This window comes from Hipposideros armiger, unplaced genomic scaffold (assembly GCF_001890085.2).
Source record: "Hipposideros armiger isolate ML-2016 unplaced genomic scaffold, ASM189008v1 scaffold_1244, whole genome shotgun sequence".
Taxonomy (NCBI): Eukaryota; Metazoa; Chordata; class Mammalia; order Chiroptera; family Hipposideridae; genus Hipposideros; species Hipposideros armiger.
Genome location: NW_017732594.1, coordinates 152,323 through 179,523, shown reverse-complemented (window position 1 = coordinate 179,523; position 27,201 = coordinate 152,323). Strand labels below are relative to the sequence as shown.

Here is a 27,201-nt window from a genome sequence, read left to right as displayed (position 1 = left end):
CTCTTCATCACTTTGAATATTTCATGCCAATCCATTCTGGCTTGCAAAGTTTCTCCTGAAAAATCAGTTGACAATCTTATGGGAGCTCCCTTGTAAGTAACTAGTAGCCTTTTTATTGCAGCTTTTAGGACCTCTTTGTCTTTCACTTTTGCCATTTTAATTATAACATATTTTGGTGTGGTCCTGTTTGGATTCATCTTGTTTGGAATTTTCTGCCCTTCCTAGATTTATATGTCTATTTCCTTCACCAGGTTAGGAAAGTTTTCATTCATTACTTCTTAAAATCATTTCTCAATCCCTTGCTTTCTCTCTTATTCTTCTGATCCCCCTATGATACAAATGATTTTATGCTTGATGTTATCTCCAATGTCTCTTAAACTATCCTCAATTTTATTTGATTCTTTTTTCTTTTTATAGTTCTGATAATGTTTTCTGCTACCTTGTTCTTCCAAATCGTTAAATCATTCTTCTGCTTTATCCAATCTGCTGATGTTTTTTTCTATTGTAATTCTTCATTTCAGTTATTACATTCTTCATTTCTGACTGGTTATGTTTAATGGCTTCTGTGTCCTTTTTAGTGCCTGCTGTCTCTTTGTTGAAGTTCTCACTAACTTCCTTGAGCATTCTTATAAGCATTGTTTTGAACTCTATATCTAGTAAGTTGCTTGCCTCCATTTCACTTAGTTCTTTTTCTGGAGGTTTCTCCTTTTTTTTCATTTGGGACATATTTCTTTGTTTCCTTATTTCACTGGCCACTCTGTATTTTTTCCTATGTTTTAGGTAGATCTGCTAAGTCTCACAAACTTGGCCAGGTGGCCTTATGTAGTACGTGCCCTGTGGATCCCAGTGGAGCAGTCTTTTTGGTCACCTGTGTTCAGTGCTCCAGGAGTGTCCCTTCTGTGTGTTGTGTGTGCCTTTCTGTTGTGGTTTAGCCTTGATTGCTGTTAGCACATCAGTGGGTGGAATTGACCCCAGGCTGCCTGGCTTTGGGGTTTGGCCACATCCACAGTTAAAGGCTGCAGTGTGGTGTGATTACCCCACGAATCAGGATTTGGCCCAATGGGCTCTGGCACCTGCTGAAACTGCCCTTTGGGTGTGCCACTTGTGGGGCTTATTAAGTCCTGCTCTGCTGTTGTCTGAAGCCGACCTCCAGATATATTGGTTCTGTGGCCTCCTGGGAGGGGCTCTGGTGCAGGCTCAGGTCACCCACTGCTTGTGACCAGCCAGGGATGACCTGGTAGGAGCTACAAAGCAATTCACAGATGGTTGCTCTCTGTGCTGGACCTGGAGGCATGTAGGAAAATCATGCTGCAAACCAAAGACAGCTGCCACCAGTACTGAACCTGGGGTATCTCCCCCAAAAGCTCAGGGTACCCCAAGGTCTATTGCCATCTTCCAGCTCCTGTAAGACTCAGGTGCTAATAGAACTTCATGTGATACACAAGTTGAGTGAGGTGAGGATCTCAGGGTATCAGCATGGGATGAGTTGTGTAGATTCTAGTTTGGTGCCAGTGCTAAGCCTGGAGCTACTCAGCATATGTCTCAGAGCATGCTGAGGCCAGCTGCTGCCCACTTGGGGCCCACAAACCCCCAAGAGTTGTGCAAGAAAGATTGCAATGTGGAAGGGCATGGCTGATGGCTGAGAAAGTGCCTCTAGTGTTGTGTGAGTTGGGAGGGGTGAGGTCCCAGGGAGTCACCAGGATGGAGTGAGTGGAACCTATCAGGCCAATGAAAATTCAAATTTGGCCATTTGAGGGAGGGCTCTACACAGGAAAGATGCCCCCCCCCCTTGCTGACTGCACAGGAGGAAAATTCTACAGAGAAAATGGCAACTGTCCCTCTAGTCCTTGCCCTGGAGCCACACAATTGATTCTCTCCCTGTGTGTCTCTGACATCACCAGAGCCCAAGGTGAGTGCCTGTGAATGAGTGAATCTGTGTGTGGGCCCTTTAAGAGAACTTCTGGGTTTTCCACAGGCTTCCATTTCATCCAGGCTGTTGAAATCCCTCATTTTTCACAGCCAGATGCTGTGGAGGCTCCTATTCTCAGCACCAGTACTCTTAGCTGGGGAGCCCAGTGTGTGGCTGGGGTCCCTCACTCATCTCAGGGAGGCCTTTACAGCTGAGATATCCCTCACAATTCTCAACTACCATACACAGGTGTGCGGCAGACTCATTCTGTGTCTCTGCCCCTCCTACCAGCCTGGATGTTGTCTCTTCTTTATATCTTTAGTTATAAGACTTCTGTTCAGCTAGACTTCAGATGGCTATCCAGGTTGATTGTTCTATAATTTAGTTACAATTGTAATGTGGTCATGGGAGGAGCAAGCACAGTGTTTATCTACTCCACCATCTTGGATCCTTTCTCCTTACTGTCAGTGTTTAAACTTTAGTCATTCTAGTGTGTATAGTGCTATCTAATCAGGTTTTAATTTTCATTTCCATAATCATTAATGATATTAAACATTTTTTCAGGTGTTTTTTTTTTCTCATCTATATCTTTCCTTTGGTGGTGTGTCTATTCACATATTCCTATTTACTTGTTGTTTTTTGTTTGTTTGTTTGTTTGTTTAGTAGATTAAGAGTCATTTAAAGTACATTTTATATAAGGGTAATTTTCCCAAAGTACTTCTCTCTCTACCTCTAGATTTCTTGTGAGCTTAAAATGAAAAATACTCTTCTCTCCCTCCACCCTCATTTTCTTTTTAAATGAAGATAAGAGAAAAAGGACCTCTTGGTAATATAATTAGTAGTGTGAGTAAACATATCTCTGGGCTTAGTGTGTCCATGACACCACTTTTGAATTCTTTATTCTTTACTCAGTCCTTCCTACTTGAGTAAGATGGATATACCTAATAGGGGTAATATAATAACAGAATGACATTTCCTGCCCCCTGCTATGCAGGTCAGGTCTAGCTTATCTTTTCGGCTCACACATTGGCTAAATTTTTTTGCTGCCTTCCACGTAGGGTGGAAAATAAGGAACTACTGGTCTAGAACCTACCTTGTAGAAACAGCTCTAGCTTTACCTCCGTCAGTACCTGGTCTCATGGCTCAACAATGAGAGACAGGCAGTAATCATTTATCTACCCAGCTGTCTCTAGAAGATCTGTATTGTGGACCAGGAGCCCATGAGTAGGTTGCAGGTTTATATCTCATTCTGGCAACAGAGCTAAGGCATGTTTTACTTTTAGTCTTGCCAAGTATAGAGTTCATATTTTGATTTCCATTTGATGCCTGTCTTCTCAATTTATTTGGAACCTATGTGGGTAAAGAGTGTTACTGGATCTTGTTGATCTCAATGCAGTTTCAAATTCATGCACTATACATGGAGTGTCTTCCTCCCTCCCTCGATTGATTCTGTAAATATTTACCAAGTACTACCATATGCCAGACACGGAAGCATTAGAGCTTTTCATGTTTATGTGCCTTACCTTGAAGATTGAAATATACTCATATGAGAAAAAGAGAGGAAAAATCTATATTACATAGTTTCCTTAGAGCATCTTTCTTTATCTGTGTCATGTCTATGTCCTTTTTTCTGCCTTTGAGTAAAAATAGAAAATTTTATTCAAACTTTCACTTCTTTAATGCTTAATCTATGCTATGTTTCAAAGTGTATCCTTCACGAAAAGCAACCACAACTATTGAATGTAAGGATAATTTATCCAGAATATTTTACCAGTGATATAGGTTCATATTTGCAAACATTATCACTATTAGATTTTTAGATCTTATAGAAGCCACGCTTTTCTGTTTAGTATGCAGTAGCTAGCTCATTTCTGGCACTGTTGTTATGCATGCTTTGTAAAAAATTGAGTTTTGAAAGATTTTCCACAATTAGAAATTTAAAAGCTTCCATATTAAATACTTAAATTTTTCTAAATTACATTTTTAACTTGAAATGTTAACATGGAGTCCATTTAAATTTTTTATGTGATATGTCTCACCTCCAGAATTTTTTCAAGTTTGTAAGCCCTCTTAAATAGAAGGATAATAAATTATTATGTCTGGAAGCCCTTGATGCTAACATTCAACAACATTTATATCTGTCAAGCAGAGATGGATTTTACAAGTTAAGACAGTTGAAAACTCTACAGAAGCTCAAGATTGTAAGAGAACACAGGTTGTTTATGGCTTAAAAGGAAGATACAGTAGCCTCCCCATTTCATCAGTCAGCTCAAGACAAGGTGTTCTTCTTGGAGCTAGTAGTATTCCTTGGAAATCACAAAGAGTTGTTCTTTGTATATTAAATTGTGGAAATCCAACAGAAAGAAAGAAACTGTTAGTAAGAAGGGATTTGGTGTACTTTGGATTCAGGCAGTTTCTGTGCCTTCTGTGGATTTTAAAACTAAAACTTAACAGGGTTGTGTGTCTATGTGTGTGTGTGTGTGTGTGTGTGTGTGTGTGTGTTTTAACTTGATAACACATTTGATGGACTATTTTATAGAGCAGATGGTTGGCACCATAGCATTTATTTGGTCCTGCTTCAGGATCTTTGCATCATCCACTTGGAAGTGTACCCCAGGATTTACCCATGGCTGCTGCATTCTCATCCATCAGATACAAACTTTCTGTTGCCTACACACAAAGGGATCCACTGGTCATTTTCATTTATCCTGTTCCTCCTGTCTTGTAGAACTTAACATCCCTGAATATCGTACATATTTACTTTTTTATTTGTTATTGGCTCTCTCAGCCACTACAACATGGACTCAAGAAGGGCAGTGATATTGTTTTGTTTTCAACAGAATTCTCAGGGTCTACACTAGTGTCTGGAACACAGTAGTATTCCATAAATATGTGATGAAAGATTGAATACCAGGTGACTAGCAATCAGACCAGGTAAGTGCTTCTTTTCCAACTGGGATATATTTATCTTTAAATTGTGGATATCTTTAAACTGAGTCTGATATTTTAGAAAAAACTGAGGCTCAGAGTAGTGTATCAGATAGAAGCTTCTCTTGTCCAGTTGTTACTGCAAAACTTGCTTTCTCAGTTATGTCCCACTCCCATTCAGACCCCAGAGAGTAATTGGGAGTAAAATAAGTTTCCTTCTCAGGTGCCGGGACTCCCATAAATAGCTGTGGGTTATTTCATGGTCTGTTTGTCATATAAAAAGTGTGAAGCCTGAGAATTTCATGAAGCAGAATGGACAGAAAACATGATTAGATTTCTCCAGCCTCATACCTGTCTGGTCCAAAGTGTGTACTCCAGTTCTGTACTCCTGAATTCTCCTTTAGAGAGAAACAGTTCAGCAAATTGTGATCACTTAATTTATGTTTGGCTTCCTGGTGTTGTATTTACTTCACATTTGTACTTTGATAGGTAACTCATGGGCTACTTAGAAATGTAATTCCATATTTCTCATTGGTCAAGATTTATGAGGAGAAGAGATACATTTCATCCTTGTTTATACATGATCTTGCCAAAACATTAGTATTCTCAAAGTGATCATGTTTTTTAATTTGAAGTTTTACTCCCTGAATGACTTGCAATGTTTTATCAATTTTTAAATACTATGCAATAATCAGAACAGCAGGGTGCAACATTGAGAAGTTGATGTTTCATGGAAAACATCCTAGTTAGAAAGAATTGACTACATATGCTGAATTGTCACTAATCTTTTTTGTGGCCTTTATCAATAAAGATTTAATGGGAATTAAACAATCCTTTCTGAAGCAAACTGGAAGCACTCTGCATACCATGGCTTTTCATTGGGGAATGATAACTATGTCATGAAGAACACAACAGTGTTAACTTAAATGAGGAGTAAATCACTGGCATGATAAAATAGAATATAGCCCTAAGACAGTAGAGATTAGTAGAAGGGGTAAATTGGATAAAATTTTTGGAAGCTCAATTATGAAATAAAAGTTTGATGTATTCTGAATAGTAAGGAGTAAAAATGTAGAAAAGCAATGAAACAATTAACAACTAGTTGGAGGCTAAAACTCTAATGAAATTAACTAAAATAGTAAAGCATTAAAAATCTGTTTAAGATGATCTTATTAGTGAGTAGGATGGAAGTTTGGTTGCAAACGTTCCTTTGTTGTACATGTGTGCAGTGAAAATTACAAAGTAAGTGAAAACCACAATTTTGGGAAGCCAAGTTAAAAAAAAAAAGTCATTTGACAGCAATTCAAGGAATTGACTACAACCCACTCTTTTAAATGGCTTCCAGGTATTTTTCAGTGTTTGTATGCAATATGTGTGACCAGGTCCTTTTGTGAAAGAGGGGAAACTACATCTATGAAGCAATGGCTATTCAAAATCCCTTTTATCAATAAGATCTGGAAGCCAGGAGATGATTGTTAGGGTGCAAGACGTTCTCCACTATGAGTAGAATGACTTACAAGATTCATTATCTTCCTAAACCAAGAAATTTCAAATATCTTTTTTTTTCTGAAAGATCTGCTGTGATATTGAGACATAACTTGAGAGCTGAGTCTAATGCTGTGGCAAACATGGGGTTTAAAGGTTCTGTTGAAAGCAAGCTAATTAACCAGAGGAAGAATGTATGGCTCCCATGAAGCCATGTTTGCATTTAAATAAACATCACATTCATGGGAGAGAGTGAAACGCATCCAGTCTTTGAAAATATTTCCAGTCTTCATTACTCCATTTACATCCATGAATGGGTTTGCAAAGTCACTTTTTCTATTTTCAGTCTGTATTATAAAATCTATTTTGTTATTTTTATGTTTGCTCCTTAAATTTCCAAAACAGTTTTAAGGTTTTTCAGTGATGAAACTCCCATTAACAAAGCATATAATTTCCAATCATGAAAAAGTTATCTGTTCTTTAGTTAGAATTCTCCTGATACTGCATGAGCTCCAAATCCTCTCAGTGTGTGCTGGTCCGGCCTCCTCCACAACCAAAGTAGACTGGCTAGGAAGAGTGAACAAAGTAGACTGACTAGGAAGAGTGAAGCAATGAATAAACACCTACCTCATTCTTTCTTAGGGAGTTATTTATTCTTCCTGAAACTCACCAAGATAGTGGTAAGAAGAATGATGTTCTGATTTCAGCTCTATAACTTGTTGGCTTTGGGTAAATCATATTTTCTGTCCAAGATTGATGCTTTCCTCTATAAAATGTGAATAATAGAATACACTTCTCTGGATGTATGGCAAAACTGAAATGAGATAACGTATGTAAAGTTGCTCTTAAATTTGAAAACAATAGTGATAATTGTAGTAACCATAACATAGTTCATTTTGATTCTTGATCTTGTCATGAGAACAGGTACATCTCTCTCTCGGTGTAGCTAATGACACTGTTGGCTGACAATCAGAGGTTTCAATAACTATTCCCCTTTTGGTTGCAGATGGTTAACATTTGTTTTACTTTCAGCTTTACTCTTGATTGCAAAAACTTTTGTAACTCAAAGTGCAGAGAAACATACTGGGTAGCCTAAATTAAACTGGTTTATTGCGGGTGGGAATTCTGAGAGCATATTTTCTAAAGACTTATGACTGTTGTTATGTTATAACCACAGTGGGGTCACCATGGGCAAGATGGAGCAAGATGAAGCTCTCTGTATCCTAGAGATGCTCAATCTTTTATTTTTTTTTAAATAATGGGCTAAGTAAAAGACATCCAACTGTATATGATACACATAAATGTTTTTGTCACAATTGTATGAAAAATAGCAGCCTGTTCAATATGTTCAATATATGGATTATTGGAAAAATTATAAAAGCAGGCTTTAAAGTGTTTGATAATTTTTTACACAAAAGTGAGCAGTATAATCTTAAAAGTAATCATTGAAACTTTAGTGACACTATTAGAATTTTTGGTCTTGAAATTGTGGGGGTTAGGGAGGGTTTTAAATATATTTCATATGTGACTCTAAGTTTAAATCACTGAAGATTTATTAAAAGGAGCACACTTTATTGGAGTTCATTGTCACTAAAATTTGTCCAGTCTTTGCCACATTGCCAGATCATTTAGGAAACATCTGGAATTAATGAACCCATCACTATTATCCTAAAGACCCTTTCTTTCTAGGTAGACATGTTGACATTGAGCCACTAGAGGGGTGAGTAATCATAGTTCAGAGGCATTTGGAGTCTTGTGCTCCAGAGGCAGCAAAAGCAATTGAATCACTTACAAAAATCTGTGAATCTTCCTGGAAGTTGTGATGTCATCTCTGCTAACGAGCTCTGCAATTTTTCTAAATCCAAGATTGCATCAGAGCATTCTTGTAAAGGGGAAAGAAAAGCGGCCTCTGGTAGCTTTCTGTTCAATGTGTGTGTGCAGTTTACGTCTGAAGACCTGGACTGTCTTTAAGAATAGTTCAGCTTTGCCTTGGATTCTTTCCTACAATATAAGATTCAAAGTGTCCAGATGGCTTGTTGTATTCATAAGAAACTTAAATCTTGTGAACCACTTAATGTCTAACAAATTGGCTTTCTCAGAGCTTTTAATTAAAAAAAAGTCCTTAATTGGATAAAATAGCTAAATACATCTCTTCAACAAGTTTCTACAATCTGTCTGTAAGCAACAGCTATAGCAACAATAACAACCACCACAAAGGGAAACTGCCATACAATCCTCAGCTTCTTCTAAAGTATCATATAAACCAATAACGGTTAACAGTGCAAGTACAAAGAAAAGCAGTAAACAGATGTATTATCCGTCAGCATCATGCAGATAGCCAGAGGCCTTGGGCTGAACCCCTGGTGGTTGACTCTATGGAAAATGGACACAACAATCTTGTCTTTGAGTAGAACGATTCACTTATTTTATCCCTTTTATGTTTTCATTGCTTGTGTCATGGGGCAGGCAACATTTTCTGGTGAGTCACCTTTTCTGTCTCAATTTTATGAAAAAAATTTAGTAGGGTTTAATTAAAACAGCTTAAAATAATATTATGTAGTTATACTTAGTTTTGCAAATATTAACCCACCTCAGTCCTCTAGTTTGAAACTAGCAGTGGTTTTCTAATAATAGTTAATAGTAGTATATTAGTCATTCTTCCCCACAAACATTCAAAACCATACCCAACTGCAACATGCATGACTCCAGAGCATTCTGCTCACAAAAGTACATGGCAAACTATGAACCTTCTTTGTTTTTCTGCTTTGCTAGTCTAATATATATTTTTAAAGGCGAGCCAATCACCAAATCAATAATTACGTTAAAATAATTCTAATCAGATACAATCAACTACTGATGTGAACTGTAACTTTATACAGGCTGCAGTAGACATACAGGGTGACTGTTGGTAAGCTAGGGATGTCAGACTAGGCAGGGTGTAAATTCCCCTATTTATAATTGAGCCCCACTTTCCTCATTTGGAAGATGGACTTAATAATATTTGTTTCCAGGGCAATTTTGAGGCTCAAATGAGGCCTAATTGTAATTATTTAGTAAATGTCTGTTACATAGTATGATATTCCAATAATTGAAGCTGTTAATATAATTAAGTCTTCATAGTCTGTTAATGTGTCCACTTTCTTCCATGCTCTATTGTAGATTGCATCCTGCTTGTGGGGGACAAGTATATTTGATATCAGCTGTGAGGCCTCACCAGATCTTGAAGTCTTTTCACATAGAAAAAGAACATATAAAATATGAAGTGAACTTTGACTGTAGCTGTGGGCTCTATCTTATCAGAGACACAGGGATCTGGTCAAAGAATTTTCTGCAGAGAGAAAGGACCAACACATTTCATCGGGTAAAATATGGTGAAGACAAACAGCGTCAATTAGGCTTTAAAAACACATCAACAGAGCACTAAATTTATTATTTTTCCCTCCTCTTGATATCTGCTTATGTGATGTTTTCATAATCACGTTGAAAATATGGCATTTTCCAATGTTAATGATGGGTCAAAATTCAATTTTCACATAATTCCAAGAGTGTAAAATTCTACATATCTTACTATTAAGAGATAGTATGTATTATTCAAAGGTATAAACTCTTGTTGCTAAAATTTTGTATTTAATTCTTTGTGCTCTGGGTGGAGATATAAGTAGTGATAAGTATTTACTATAATCAAGTGATGAGTAATTTTTTTATCAAGGGTGTTTACATAATATTTTACATGTTGGGGTTTCTAAAATACATGAAAAGAAATGCTTAATTATGGTATTTGCCTAAACTTGAGAAAAAAATTAAAACAGAGTTAAAAAAATAAAAATTATTGCTAGATCTTTCAATATGCTACAATATGGATAAAATTAATTGTTAAAATACATTAAGACATTAAAATTTTCCAGGGCTTTTTTTTTCTGGCATCAATTTAAGCTATATATGGATTGACCTGGATGATGAACTAAAAACAGGGGAAAATGAGTTCTATGTTTTTAGAGAATTCCACTTGACACGTGTTGTTTTCAGTTTATACTTTTCATCATCATGCTCATTTTCCAAATGCTAAGTCTCTCATTTATTTTAATCAAAAATGTCAACAAGTCTCTTTGTTTTTTTCCTTGAATACTCTTTCAATTTTTGTAATAAAATTATTACTTTTGAGAATTCTTTGCAATTTTACAAACATTCTCACATAAATTACAACTTTTAGGCCTGAAAACAACCCAGAATGTTAGAAATTAGCATAACTAAATAGAAGAGAAAATGCAGTCTCTGGAGATAAAGGACTATTAAAGGTCATATAGTTCATGAAAGTTTGGGCTGGATCCCAAATTATGGGTTTTTAATTATCAGTAGAGAATTTTCTGTTTAGGAATTTTTATCTCACATTGATCAGAACTTAACACCTGCATTTTTTTCTGATAATATTCAGTCTTCTTCCCCCCAAATTTCCAACTCTCCTGATTAGACTTTACCCTAAGATATAAGACAACAAACAGGACTTATGTATGCTTTCTTTTCCCATAGTGAGTCAGTGTACAATAATGAATAAAAGTATAGGCCCTGGAGCAAGATTACAAGGGCGTGAATCCTGGCTCTGCCCTATGAGCTGTGTGACCTCGGACAAGTGCTTGATTGGTCAGTGCCTCAGTTTTCTTATTTGAAAGGTTGGGATAGTAATGATGCTTATAAAGATGGATTAAATGACTTAAAACTTGAAAAATTCCTGAAATTGTTCATAGCACAATAGTAAGCATCATTGTGTGTTGTTAAACAAATAGAGGGATATCATCTTCCACTTTCTACGAATCTCTTTAAAACAAAATTGTACTATCATCCTTCTATGAAACTATTATTTTGAGGGTCATTAATGAACATTAATTAGCAAATTCTATTATGACTTTTTAGTCTTTATCTTCTTATTCCTTTCTGAACAATTCCAATAAGTCCTACAGAGTATCCACTTTTTCATGGAACATTTTCTTTAGTAGATACTACTTCTTCACTTGATTTTATATTCTCTTTCTTCTTCTCCTACTTTTGTGACATCTCCTCAGACTTTCTGTTTCTCAGCATGTATGTGTTCCTTTGGTTTGATTTTGTGTATTGTCTTGGATCCCATGCTCTCACCTCTGGGGAAATATCTGACCCAGACTTCGTTTTATTCTATGATCTCTAGCTGCCTCTGGGAGGATTTACATTGATATTTTGCCACCATCTTCAACCTAATTATATATTGTATTCTATCTATCTATCTATCTATCTATCTATCATCTATCTATCATCTATCATCTATCGTATATCTAATCTACCTATCTAATCTTTGCATTACAAATTTGTTTATCCTCATGGCTCCTTCACATTTATAAATCTCATAAGAACTTGTAGACTTTTATTCTCATGTATAAACATAAAGAAATTGATCTTAGTACTCTTTAATACTCCTTATATCATTAAAATTCAGTGAGTCCATGCATTAATAAAAAATGCATAATTTAGAAAAAAATTGGAATCATAGGATTTCTGTTAAAAATTTTGCTTAAAATCAGTGATAAAGAGAAACATCTTAAATGCAGTGTGAGAAAAAAAGACATTACATACGAGTACAGAGGAGCAAAGCTAAAAAATGACATCAGAATTCTTTTTTGAAATATTGCAAAGAAACGGAGATTGAAGCACCATTTTTAAAGTACTGAAAGGGAAGTAAGACTTGTCAACCTAGAATTCTATACTAGGCAAAAATACTTTTTAAAATGAAAATGAAATATTCAGATACACAAAAGGTGAAAGAATTCACTACCAGCAGACCTGGAGTCCAAGAACTGTTAAAGGAAACCCCTCACAAAGAAGAAATGGTATCATATGGAAATATAGATCTATACAAATAAATGAAAAGCATGGGAAATGCTAAATATGTGAATGAATATAACAGTGACATTGGGTCTAAATAAGCTTTTAAATAATATTATATGATTAATAATGTCTTACACTGAGGACAAATTCCTATTCAATAGAACAATGAATTGTTTTTCTTAGGATAGTGAGTAGTGAAGAAAGAGATGATTTCTTTCATGATAAAAGGAATTTTTGAACACTAAACTGAGCACTGAACCAGATTTTGTTTAATTTCCCTTTTAATCTCAATTCAATGGCATTTTGTTTTCCTGATGGTATTCATCTCATATTTAAGATTTCTTTTTATACTTACTCCCTTAGTTTTTGTTCATACTTGTCTATCTTTGCCCCCTGGATTCTAATTTTTCTTTCGCCTTCTGCCTCAGCCTTTTCATTTATTATTTCCACCTTCAGTTTTCTCATTCCGTCTGTCCTCAAGGCTTGCTTCTTGTTTAGAATAACATTTTTGAAACCATTTTATGTTCTTATCCTAAAACAGATCAGAAATTCAGCTAAATTAGAAATTTTCATTTTAAATTTAAAGAAAAAATTACAGCAGGGAAAAACTGATGAGAGTGGGAGGCAAAAGTTGGAACAGTAAATGAGGTGGTCAAGTCATTCTTCACTGAAAAAGTTAGATTGGAGAGAAGATTTGAAGGTAGTTCCGTGCAAAGAGCCAATTGCACAGCAGCCATACAAAACAAGACCATGTCAAGAATACCAAGAGTGACCAAGGGGAGATGCACAGGGTAGGAGGTCAGAGACATTATGGGAACCTGGTAATGTAGGGCTTTATAAGTCACTGAAAAGACTTTTACTCTTATTTGAGTATGATGGGAGTCATTGCCAACTTATAAGCAGATAAATAACACGATATAACATATTTTAAAAGGATCACTATGACTATTAAATTGAGAATAAATTTTAGAAGATAAGGGTGAAAGAGTAGAACTAGGTAAACCTTTTATAGTCTTTCAGGAAAGCGATACTAGTGGCTGAGATGACATGGTAAGAGAAAATGTGGTGAGAAGTGATTTGATTCTGGGTATATTTTGAGGACAGATTCAATGAAACTGGTTAATTGATTATATGTGGAGTGTGAGAGAAAGAGGGAGGCCAGTGATGCAAGGTTAATTTTTACACCTGGACATACAGAGTTGCCTTTAACCTGAAATGGGAAAGATTTGGAGTTAATTGTGAGATTTCTCTTGGGCGTACAAGTGGAGATATTGAGTGGATGATTGAATACATGAGTCAACAATTCAGAGGAGAAGTCCGGCTGGTGATAGATATACATTTGGAAGTTATCAATACATAGGTATTATCGAAAGCCAGAGACTAGGTGGTATCACTAAGAGAGTGAGTGTAGATGAAGACCAGAAGACACTCAAGAACCAAGTCCTAGATATCTCTACCATTAAAAGGTTGAAGAAAAGGGTAAGCATCTGCCGAGTAGACTTAAGAGGAACAACCAGTAATATCGTTTTCCTCATGTTTCTACATTTAACCTTCGCAAACAGAATTTAAGTCATGTGTAAAAATCCTGCTCTCGGTTTCATGTGGGACCAAAGCGCCCTTGTTCTGGTGCCATATAACTTCGATGACACAATGTGGGACTCCTAGTAATGTATTCCCTAGGGTCCTAGAGATGCTCTCTTTACCACAGAACCTTGTAAGGGCAATCATCAGGGCCATGACACGGACAGCTGAGAACATGGGCTGTTTAGTCAGACAGAAGTGGGTTCAAGCTCACCTCATATTAGTTCTGTGAACTCTGCAATTCACCTAACTCTTTGAGTCACAATTTTTTCACCTGTAAAATGAAGATGATGATCCTAACACATAGTGTCAATGAGAAGATTGAATTAATCAATTAATGTATGCCAAGAGAATATAAAAGAGTAATCACTCAATTAACCAACATATCCTTCTCTAGGCACCTTGCTAGATGCTGAGGATTTGGAACTGGGCAGTTATCTCCTACCCCTTGTGGTCCACACACCCTCTTTAGAGAGACAGAAGGTAAACAAGTGGAAAATTGAAAGTGCTATCCAGAAAACAAATAAGGGGCTGAGATAGAATCAAGAGTGAAGGGAAGCTGGTTTTCAAAGGAAGTTCTGAAAAGGCTTTGAAGAAGTAATATTTAAGTTGAGATATGGAGGACAAGGAGGGTTCAGATGGGAGAAATGTGGGTGAGAACATGAAAGGCAGAAGGATAAGTTGTGACAAGTTGTAAATTTTGAACATGACTTTCTTGGAATTGATGACAAAATCAGCTGGGCTTTCCCCTAAATTTCATTTTCTGCTGAATCTGCTATTTGTCTTTTCTTCTTTGAGTCTGTCCCATTCATTCTGTAACAGCCCTTTCCACTTGTCTCAGTAATTTTCATCTGCTTCCTTCCTACCCTTTCCTCTTCATTCTGGACTCTGAATAAGCCAAACTAGAATACAGATAATTGATGAGTGATGATTTTTCAAAAATATTATTATTAGCATGACTTCTTGATGTATTTTGGATGAAAGGAAAGGATTTGGACAATGGAGGACTTATTCAAGAATGTATTTAAAGAGTAAGTGCCAGGCATTCAGAATAAAGCTATCTATGGCTCCAAGGGCTGTGTCCTATGCCAGATACCTTTGCATATACCTTCTTATTTAATTTTCATAACAATCCTATGAAGTGATTTTAAAAACAGTTTCAGCATGAGGAAATTGTGAGATGAAACAGTTAAGTTACCTGCCCTACATCACAAGCTATTAAGTGGCAGAAGTAGGACTCAAACCCATGGTGCTATGATGCTCTCCTGCTGCTCAGGTAATTGTGGTTTACTTGTTTGTACTTGGATATTCTAGAGGCAGGTGAAGGGTCTATGAACCATAGGGAAATACAATGAGCGTTAAATCAATTAAAAGTCCTTTATCTACTACTTGTGGGTTTTTGGTGGAAAAATAATAATAATGTTTAATGTATTATGTTCCAGAGATTGTTACAATGATGTAGGGACACAGCACTGGATTGCAATATTGCAGGGCGCCTGCCCTGCAGGTCAGAGCAGGTCAGCAACTTGGGTATGTGTCAGCCGAAGGCGGCTGGCGACGGCTCAAGGACTAGATAGGAAAGGAGCAGTACGTGCGCAGGCCGAGGACAGATAGTAGAGATGTAATGGGAGTCAGGACGGAACAAGGGAGCTCCCTATGTACTGATTGCTTACCCCCCACAACCGCTTGCTACGCAAATTCTATATAAGGCTTTGTCTGTCTCCCTCAATAAAAGGAAGATGCAAATGACCTTCAGGGTCTTTGCATCGGTCAAGGTCCCTCCACCCATGTGTCTCTGTGTACTTCTTTTCATCATTGGGCACATTGTGGGTAGCTGTTCCCACAACTTGTGCCCCATGTGAGGAACAGCCGGGATTCACAACCATCGATCCTGATCCCGAGGAAACAAGGACTAAAGAAGCGAGCTCAGTAAGCAGCCAGGAAGTTTCCCAGCTTCCCGGCGGGACGGGGAACTTCAGGGTGGAGTCATGGGAAATTCCCTTTCTGCTCCCCAGAAACAATATATTCTACTCTTGCAACAATTGCTAAAGGCTAGCGGAGCAAGGATATCTGAGTCCCAACTTCACTCCCTTTTTGCTCATATCACCCTTTGTTCCCCCTGGTTCCCCGAGGATGGTACTCTTGATTTAGAAACTTGGGAAAAGGTAGGACATACCCTCAAATACCAGCTCTCCGTGGAAAACTGTGTACCCGTTACAGCCTTAGCTACATGGGCCTTAGTGCGCACGGCTCTTGCTCCTTTGCACATCCCAAAAAAGCCACTTGCAGAGCCCACCCCTTCATCAGAGCTTCCTCAAGCAGAGGAGCCCTCCACTCCCTGGATGGAGCTCCCACCACCTCCGGAGGAAGTTCCCGACGTACCCTTGACAAAACCGGCTAATCCCTTTTTACCTGAGACTTTCTATCCCCCACCTTCTCCTTTGCCTCCCCCCTCTATTGCTGGAGCGGTTCTAACTCAGCCAGCTACGGCAGATGTAGTCAAATACGCATGGCAGCTAGACTCCCCAATTGCTTTTCCTGTCGTACTTAACAACGCCCAACAACGGATTCACCAGCCCATCCCTTTTCATTTGTTCAAAGAGGTTCGGAAAAACATCCGTGAAAATGGAGCAACTTCTTTCACAAGAGGCTTTATCACCTCTATGGCCGACCATTATCACATGACTCCCTGGGATTAGAATCTCATAGCGAAAACGGTCTTAGAGGCCAGCCAACATCCTCTGGAGGGCCGAATTTGATGAAATTTCCATGTCCCAAGCAGCACAAAATCAGTTAGTCGGACAGCCTATCACTGCCGAAATGCTCCAAAGACAAGGGCCTTACTTTGATGTCCAAACTCAACTGGGCGCCTAATGTGTACGCCCAGATTTCCCTCTTTGGAAAACGCACTTGGGATTGCATCCCTGAAACACCCTCCGCGGCACAGGGCTCCGTTGTAACTGTCATGCAGGCAGCACAGGAGCCTTATGTAGATTTTATCAACCGCCTTCAACAGGCCATCCAACGGCAAGTTTCCCATGCCCAGGCTGCCAATATTCTTTTCATGCAGTTAGCTTATGAAAACACCAATTCGGACTGCCAAAATGTTTTGAAACCTATTTATGGTAAAGCCCGCGCTATTGGCGAATACATCAAAGCTTGCCAAATTGTAGGAATGGAAAGCCATAGAACTCCACTCTTGGCTGCTGCATTCCACCCCAAAACCACCAATAATAAAAACTGCTACAATTGAGGAAACCCCGGTCACTTTCAAGCCCAATGTAAGACCTCCTCAGTCCCTGCCAATCAACGGGCCCCTCCACCTTCTGTCTGCTCAAAATGCTGGAAAGGGCGACACTGGGCCAACGAATGCCAGTCTCCCCAAGATATCAATGGTAATCCCATCATTCAGGGAAACTCCCGGGGCAGCCAGTCCCAGGGCCCCAACCAAACTGGGGCCTATCTCACCCAGCTCCAGGAAACGCCTCCCCGCAACCTACTATCCAGTCCCTTGTTGCTACCACAGCTGGCAGCACCAGATTGGCCCTCATAACCCCAAATGAGGTCACTCTCCGGGAGTATGAGTTTCCACGGGAATTTTCAGACCCTTACCTTCGGGATATTGCAGTCTCATTCTTGGACTTTCAACTAGCAGGGGCATCGTTGTCCATCCAGGGCTAATTGATACGGACTATACTGGGGAAATTAAGTTTAGGATGTCCTGCCAAGCCATTCATATTCTTCCTGTATCATCAAAGACCGCCCAACTTCTCCTCCTCCCCTGCTTTGTACCTAATGCCCGACCTATGACCCCGGGGGACAAAGGTTTTGGCAGCACACGCTCCAAAGGTATTTACTGGACACAAATTATTAATTCCCCTCACCCCATGCTTGACCTAACAGTGAATGGGTACCCTTTTACTGGGCTTTTGGATACTGGCGCTGATATTAGTATTAGTTCTAGTCAATGGCCCCATAATTGGCCAGTGGCCATCACCTCTCAGAATCTCATTGGCACTGGTTCAGCTCATAATGTCCGACAAAGTAGCCATAATCTCCTATGCATACACCCTGATGGCCATCAAGCCTGATCTAGGCCCTTAATTTTAGACATCCCCATTAATCTATGGGACCGGGATTTATTACAATAATTCAACATTCGCTTAGAATCGCCTTTTTAATCGGGGCCACTGTTAAGATACCTCCCCTACCTTCAATTTGGAAGTCTCCTACTCCTATATGGGTAGAGTAGTGGCCCCTATCTCAGGAGAAATTACAAATAACCCACCAATTAATTCAAGAGCAGCTGGCTGCTGATCATATCGAGCCCTCTACCAGCACTTGAAACTTTCCCATCTTCATCATTTCGAAAAAATCAGGCAAATGGCATTTACTCCATAACTTACCAGGAATCAATGCTAACCTATAGCCTATGGGAGCTTTATAGCCGGGACTCCCTCCTCCCACCATGATTCCTGGAGAATGGCCTCTCATCATTATTGATCTAAAAGACTGTTTTTATACCATCCCTTTATATACCCCCCTGAGAAGGAGAAATTTGCTTTTACCCATCCAGCCATCAATCATGAGGAACCAAACGCCCGCTACCAATGGAAGGTCCTGCCTCAAGCCATGCTTAATAGCCCAACTACATGCCAATTCCACATAGCCCAAGCCTTACGGGAGAACCCTGAGTCAAATTTCCTACTGCTAAAATCATCCATTATATGGACGACATCCTCCTATCCTTCCCAGAGCCTAAATTACTCTCTCAACTACAAGAATTTACTATCCTTCATTTATAAACCCATGGGCTCCAAATTGCCCCTGAAAAGACACAGCTTACTGAGCCTCGGTACTACCTCTGCCTAACCTTAACCCATACAACTATCAGCCCCCAAAAGATTACTTTGGATACTTCCTCCCTACGCACTCTTAATGATTTCCAAAAATTCTTCGGAGACATCAATTGGCTCCATCCCATTCTCGGACTTTTCACACATCAGCTGTCTCCATTATTTAATATTCTTAATGGGGACCCTGACCCTACTAGTCCCCGCCACTTAACAGACACAGCCAAAGAACAGCTTGACGCCATCCTTAACGCCATCCACACACAGTTCGTTTACGCTGTTTGACCCACTCTGACCCATCCACCTTTTTATCCTTAACACCCCTCAGAATGCCACAGCCCTCATAGGACTATACCCGAAATTACACCCCCTCGAATGGCTCTTCATAGCCACTTTTCCCCTCGCACTATCACCCCTTATATTAACCTCATTGCTCTATTAATATCCAAAGGCCGAACTCGCGTTCTCATGCTTTCAGGATTTGATCCTAATACCATCTATGTTCCCCTTTCACCCGACAGTTTGAGTATGCCCTTTCTCACCGTGTAGCCCTTCAGGTTTCCCTTGCAGGTTTCACAGGACGCATCTCCCATTTCCCGTCAGATAAGCGTCTGCCTTTCCCTCAACGTCACCAACCCATCATCCCCCAAGTTCTCTCCCCTCAGCCACTCCCTAATGCCCTTACTGTCTTTGCAAAGCCGCCCTTTGGTGGGGCTCTGACCCCTCCGAACGGCTTACTCGCTCTCATATTCTCTCCACTCAAGCTTTGATGTATTCGCCAATAGCGCAGAGAAGATTCTCCAGACTATGATGACGCCCAAGACACCTGAGAGCCTCTTCCTAGCCATTCTCTCCGTTATCCACACCAATTCCATGTCCTCCGATCCTGTCAAGCCCGTATAACTACCCCTTCACCCGCTCGAGCTACCAACCCTCCTTCTGTCCTGATGTCCCCACCGTCGGCAACTTTAGAAAGACAAAAAAGGGGAGATGTAGGGACACAGCACTGGATTGCAATATTGCAGGGCGCCTGCCCTGCAGGTCAGAGCAGGTCAGCAACTTGGGTACGTGTCAGCCGAAGGCGGCTGGCGACGGCTCAAGGACTAGATAGAAAAGGAGCAGTATGTGCACAGGCCGAGGACAGATAGTAGAGATGTAATGGGAGTCAGGACGGAACAAGGGAGCTCCCTGTGTACTGATTGCTTACCCCCCACAACCGCTTGCTATGCAAATTCTATATAAGGCTTTGTCTGTCTCCCTCAATAAAAGGAAGATGCAGATGACCTTCAGGATCTTTGCATCGGTCAAGGTCCCTCCACCACGTGTCTTTGTGTACCTCTTTTCATCGTGGGTCTCATTATGGGTAGTTATACCCACATAATTATATTGTTTAATTTCACTTAATCTTCGATGTAGGATATATTATTATCTCCATTTTATAGGTGAAGAAACTGACATTCAGGTTGCCCATGCTTATAATGCTTATTGTGGTAGTAGGATTTGAATTCTGGCAGTCTGATTACAAAGGCAAGGAGTCTATAGGGATTTCATGCTTAAATGGAGAATGCTCCACTATTATAATCAAGGAAAAATTATATTGTGTCCTCACTGAGTCTACCATATATCTTCATATTGTTTGTTTTCAAAGGACATGCCTAGATTTATATGTGCCCTTGTAAAAATTGTAATAATTATTTAGTGACCACAATAAAAATTATTCTTTTGGTATTTTTCAGAGTTCATGCTTTTTTTTCTCAGGGCTGAAGATTAATCAGTTAGCCTACATCATTTGAATTGTTTATTTTAAGTGAAAACCTGTAGCCTTTTTGGTATCTTATTTCTGAATGTGAGTTCATTCTTGGGTGAAACTGTTTACTGTTCAGTTGCAGGTGATAATTATAGGACATGATGGGGAAGGTCATGGAGCAATCACATAATGCCCCTCTTTATCCCTGATAAGTTCCATTACTCTGAACTCTGTTCTCTCTGAAGTTAATATAGCTACTCCTGATCTCTTTTTATTAGTGTCAACACAGTATATCTTTCTCCATCCTTTTACTTCATACAGTAAGTCCTCACTTAACCTCATCGATAGGTTCTTGGAAACAATGACCTAAAGCAAAATAATGTATAACAAAAACAATTTTACCATAGGCTGATTGATAGAAACAAAATTAAGTTTCTACGATGTATTTCTGGTCACAAAGCATCACCAAACTTTTAAATAAAAACCCCAAACATTAATATTAAACTTTGAAATACATGTGAACTATACATATAGTTAAGAAAGATTAATAAAAACAAGTAAGATAATAATTATTTTCTAATGCACTTATTCCAATTCAGGGTTTCAGGTGGTCAGAGCCTATCCTGGAAGCTCAGGGTGCAAGGCAGGAACCAAACTTGAACAGGACAACATTCCATTACAGGGTGTGCTCACACACACACCTTACTCACTCAGGCTGAGACAATTCAGACAAGACAATTAACTGGACCTACACATCTTTGGGATATGGAAGTACCTGGAGAAAACCCATACAAATATGGGGAGAATGTGCAAACTCCACACCTAGATGGGAATAATTTTTTTTCTCGTGTTATAATGAAACGATGTTGTACAAAATGACATTATTTGAGGAACTACTGTATGTGTGTTTTTATTTAGAGTGGTTTTCTTGTGAAAAGCATATTGTTGAGTCTTATTATTTTATCTACTCTGACAAGTTCTGTCTTTTAATTGATGTATTTAGACCATTGACATTTAAGGTGACTATTGATAAAGTTCGATTAATACTATTATATTTATTACTGTTTTCTATTTGTTGCCATTGTTCTTTGATCCTATTTTTATCTTCCACATCTTTTCTGCCTTTTGTATTTCTATTGGAGGATATATGATTTCATTTTTTTGTTTTGAATATCAATTATACTTCTTAAAAACTTATTTTACTGGTTGTCCTAGAATTTGCACTATACACTTACAATTAATCTAAGAACACTTTCAAATAACACTATACTGCTTCACTGGTAGTATGAGTATCTTATGATAATAAAATAATCCTAATTTCTCCCTTCTGTCCTTTGTGTCATTGCTGTCATTAATTTTACTAATACATAAGCAAATATATATAAAACATATTTTATTGTTATGTAAAATATACATAAAATACATATATATAAAACATATGTATATGTGTATATATGTATATGTAAAATATATATGCATATATATAAAGTTATATTCATATATATATCCATATATAAAAGCATACATAATTGAATGCATTGTTGCTGTTATTATTTTCAACAAACTTATATTTTAGAGCAACTAAAAAAGGAATAATTAAATAAAGCTTTTATTTTACCTTCACTTATTCCTTTTATAATGTCTTTTCTTTCTTTGTGTAGATCTGAATTTCTCACCTATATCATTTTTCTTTTTTCTGAAGAACTTTTAACATTTCTTGCAAGGCACGTCTACTGTCATCAAATTCCTTCAACTTTTATTTGTTTGAGAAAATACTTATTTCACCTTAACTTTTGAAGGATAATTTCTCAGGGTATAGAATTCTAGGTTGATGGGTGTTTTTCTCTCAATAGTTCAAATATTTTGTCCCATTCTCTTTTTGCTTGACTAATTTCTGAGGAGAAGTTAGATGTAATATTAACTTTTCCTCTTTTATAGGTAAGATATGTTTTTGCAATGATTTCTTTCAGGATTTTAAAAATATCTTTAGTTTACTGAAGTTTGAATATATTCATAGGTGTAGCTTTTTTTTTTTAACATTTATCTTGCTTTGTGGTCTGAGAGCTTCCTGGAACTGTGGTTTTGTGTCTGGCATTAATATGAGGAATTCTCAACCATTATTGCTTCAAATACCTCTGTTTCATCTTCTCTTATTTCTCCTGGTATAAGAACTATAGGTATGTTGAACTTTTTTTAGTTGTCCCACAGTTCTTAGACTTTCTGTTTTATATTTTCCAGTCTCTTTTCTCTTTAATTTTCAATCTTTGGTGATTCTATTGGTAAATCTTCAAGCTGTGAGGCTTTTTTACAGCTGTGTCTGGCTACTAGTAAGCTCATCAAAGGTCTTTTTCATTTCTGTTACAGTGGTTTTTATCTCCAGCATTTTTTCTTATTCTTTCTTAAAATTTTTATTTCTGCTTATATTATCTACCTGTTTTTGCATGTTGTCTACTTTTCCCATTAAATCCCTTAGGATTTTAATAATAGGTTTAAAAAAAATTCTGACCTAATATTTCCAAAATTCTTGCCATATTTGACTCTGGTTCTTAGGCTTGTCAATGTCTTCAAATTGTTTTTTTTTTCTGCTTTTTAGTATGCTTTGTAAATTTTTTTGAAATGTGAACATAATGTACTCAGCAAACAGAACTGCTATAAATAGTCCTTAAGTAATGTGGTGGTGAGGTGTGGGAGGAAGATTTTACAGTTCTATGATTCAGTCTCCATACTTTGATGAGCCTGTGCCCCTGGACTGTATTCCTTACCAATACTTCTCAGTTTTACCCCCCTCCTTAGGTGGGGGTATGGGAGGGATGGCTAAAGTGAGCTGGAGATGGATATTTCTCTTCCCCCAATTAGGTTAGTCTTTGATAAGGCCCCAACAGGTTAGGTAGGCTCTGATAAAATAGTTTTTCCTGAAGGAGGACTTTGTTATAAAGAACAGAATGCTCTAGTGTATTTCAAAATGGTTATGTTCCTTCTTCCCCAAAAAAAACATGAGAAGATTTTTCTCAGATCCTTACTGTGAGAAAATAATACAGCTCGTGGAGGTAAAACTCACAAAAGTGTGGGGTAGCCCCGCACCTACCCTCCCAGCCCTGTGAGTGAACCCCTGGTGTTTTTACCTTTTAGGCTTGTCCAAACTAACACACTCTTAAGTTGAAACTTATAATCATGAGAGAACAAGTTTCAGTTTAGGATCTGTTTTTGTTAGGGAGAGAAATTCATGAGAAAGATCTGGAATTTCTTGATACCTGTACAAGCATTTTGTAGGAAAGGGAGTTGTTTTGGGGGCTAATGGCACCACATTTCCTTGGAGTGTTTTAAAATACCAACTTTAGCAGAATTCTGTTTGGATACCAAGGGAAAAGCTGTCTAAAAGTTAATAAAATCACTAGTACTATGTACACACACACACACACACACACACACACACACACAGAGTTTCTAAGTGAAATCATAGGGATTTTCCCCTATTGATAATTTTTGGAGATTAATTTTAGGAATAACTCATGCCCTTTACAAATAGTTCTTAAAGAAAATAGTAAAAATAACTTGGCTAAAAGATAAAACTATCCAGAAAATTTTAAAACAGCTAAGAACACTCAAGTGTTAAACCCTTTCAGCTGTAAAAATAATACAAGTGTGGGGATGATCTGGGTAAATTGTTGCCATAGGTACAAATATAACCTGAAAGCATAACACTGTTTTGACTTTATGGCATTCAGTCCTTGGTCCTTGTATATAAAGAATTTCTCTCATGCTTGGCCTTTCCCTTGTCTTTCATTTCTTGCATATATTGTGGGGTAAAGATTCATATGGACTCCAACTCATCTTGAAATTAAGGAGCAATCTACATGTTTATGAAAACAAACATAGTGGATGTGAGTTGGACACTGACCAGGTATGGCATCACCCACCTGATCTTTTATGGGCACTTGAATCTCAAAGAGATGGTCCTGCAAATTATAAGTTGATCACAAACCAAGTGGTGCAGCCTTTGCTTATTAATTGAATGTTACCTATGAATATTTGAGAACATTACTGACTTGTGGAGATCATAATTAATTTACAGATATTGTCACTTTTGTTGAGGAATAGTCTCTGTTAATGCTTAACCTTCACCTCTTATTTCTTTCCTTTCTCTACCAAACATATATTTTTGTATAGCTTTTTTGCCTTAAATCCATTTTACCCCACAGAAGCTGTTTTAATGACTCCCAATAGCTGTTTTAAATTATATTTTTAATTTGAGTTAGTCTTATAGCACCCAGAAAAAAGCATCTGTAGAAGAATATTCCACTGAGTCCCTTAGATTTTAATAATGAGATGTTTCATTTTAGTTCTATTGCACATAGTTACTGAAGAGAGAGCGAGACACTTTTTAATTTATTCAGCCTATAGTGGGGAAAAAAAGTGATGAGAAAAAATGAACTACAGGCATACCTCGTTAAATTGTGCTTTGCTTTATTGCACTTTGCAGATAATGCATTTTTTTACAAATTGAAGGTTTGTGGCAACACTGAGTCAAGCAAGCCTATCAGCATCGTTTTTCTAACAGCATTTGCTCACTTTGTGTCTCGGTGTCGCATTTTGGTAATTCTCACAATATTTCAAACTCATCATTATTATTATATTTGTGATGGTAATCTGTGATTAGTGATCTTTAATGTTACTATTGTAATTGTTTTGGGGTAAACCATGACCATATTAGACAACAAACTTAATTGAAAAATATTGTGTGTGTTCTGACTGCTTCACCAAGCAGCTATTCCCTGTCTACGTTCTTCTCCTTGGGCCTCCTTGTTCCCCAAGACATAAAAATATTGAACAAGGTCAATTAATAACCCTACACTGGCATCTAAGTGTTCAAGTGAAAGGAAGAGTCACACGTGTCTCACTTTAAATCAAAAGCTAGAAATGATTAAGCTTAGTGAGGAAGGTGTGTCGAAAGCTGTGACAGATTGAAAGCTAGACCTCCTCTGCCAAACAGTTAGCAAAATTGTGAATGCAAAGAAAAAGTTCTTCAAAGAAATTAAAAGTGCTACTCCAGTGAACACAAAAGTAATAAGAAAGCACAACAGCCTTATTGCTGATATGCAGCAAGTTTCAGTGGTCTGGAGAGAAGATTAAACCACACACAACATTCCCTTCAGCCAAAGCCTAATCCAGAGCACGGCCCTAACTCTCTTCAATTCTATGAAAGCTGAGAAAGGTGAAGACGCCACAGAAAAAAGGTTTGAAGCTAGTAGAGGTTGGTTCATGAGGTTTTAGCAAAGAAGCCACTCCCATAACATAAAAGTGAAACAGTAAATGCTAATGTAAATGCCACAGCAAGTTATCCACGAAACTTACCTAAGATAATGAATTAAGTTGCCTACATTAAACAACAGATTTTTAATGTAGATGAGACATCCTTATATTACAAGAAGATGCCATCTAGTACTTTCATAGCTAGAGAGAAGTCGATGCCTGACTTCAAACCTTCAAAAGACAGGCTGACTCTGTTAGGGGCTCATGCAGCTGAGTACTAACTTGAAGCCAATGCTCATTTATTGTTCCGAACATCCTAGAGCCCTTAAGAATTACCCGAAATCTACTCTGCCTGTCCCTTATAAATATCACAAGAAAGCCTGAATGACAGCACATCTGTTTACAACGTGATTTCGTGCATATTTTAAGCCCACTCGTGAAACCTACTGATAAGGGAAAAAAAGATTCCTTTCAAAAGATACTGCTCATTGACAATGCACCTGGTCACCTAAGAGCTCTGTGCAGTGAGATTAATGTTGTTTTCATGCCTGCTAACTCAACATCCATTCTGCAGCCCATGGATCAAGGAGTAATTTTGACTTTCAAGTCTTATTGTTTAAGAGATACATTTCAGAATGCTATAGCTGCCATAGACAGTGATTCTTCTGATGGATCTGAGCAAAGTAAATTAAAAACCTTTTGGAAAGAATTCTAACTACCATTAAGAGCATTTGTAATTTATAGGAAAAGGTCAAAATATCAACATTAACAGGCATTTGAAAGAAGTGAATTTCCTACCCTCATGGATGAATTTGAACGGTTCAAGACTTCAGTGGAAGAAATAATTATAGAGGTAGTGAAAATAGTAAGAGAACTAGAATTAGAAGTGGAACCTAAAATGTGACTGAATTGCTATAATCTCATGACAAAACTTAATTAGATGAGGAGGTGCTTCTTATGGATGAGCAAATAAAGTGGTTCCTTGAGATGGAATCTACTGGTGGAGATGCTATAAAGATTGTTGAAATGAAAGCAAAGATTTAGAATATTACATAAACTTAGCTGTTAAAGCAGCAGCAGGGTTTGAGAAAATTGACTCCAATTTTGAAAGAAGTTCTACTGTGGGTAAAATGCTATTAAACAGTATTGCAAGTTACAGAGAAATAGTTTGTGAAAGGAAGAGTCAATTGATGTGGCAAGCTTTATTATAGTCTTATTTTAAGAAATTGCCACAGCCACCTTCACCTTCAGCAACCGCCAACCTGATCAATCAGCAGCCATCAAAATGGAGGTAAGACCCCCCCATCAGCAAAAAGGTTAAAACTTCTTAAAGGCTCACGTGATGAGCTGATTTTTAGCAATAAAATATTTTAAATTAACATATGTACATTGATAAATGCTACTGCACACTTAACAGACTACAGTAACTACAGTATCTAACCACAGTATATAAACATAACTTTTATATACACTGGGAAACCAGAAAATCCATGGGACTCACTTAATACCATATTCGCTTTATTGTGGTGGTCTGGAATCAAACCTGCAATATTTCTGAGATATGCCTGCAATTGGTGGATGTATAATGTTGTGCC

At 37.9% G+C, this 27,201-nt stretch overlaps 1 pseudogene; it reads right to left on the bottom strand.

Moving 5' to 3' along the window:
• LOC109376965 (high mobility group protein B1 pseudogene) overlaps positions 1 to 15,642 on the bottom strand; it is a 100,177-nt pseudogene extending 84,535 nt beyond the window's left edge.
• Between the last annotated feature and the right edge of the window lie 11,559 nt (positions 15,643 to 27,201).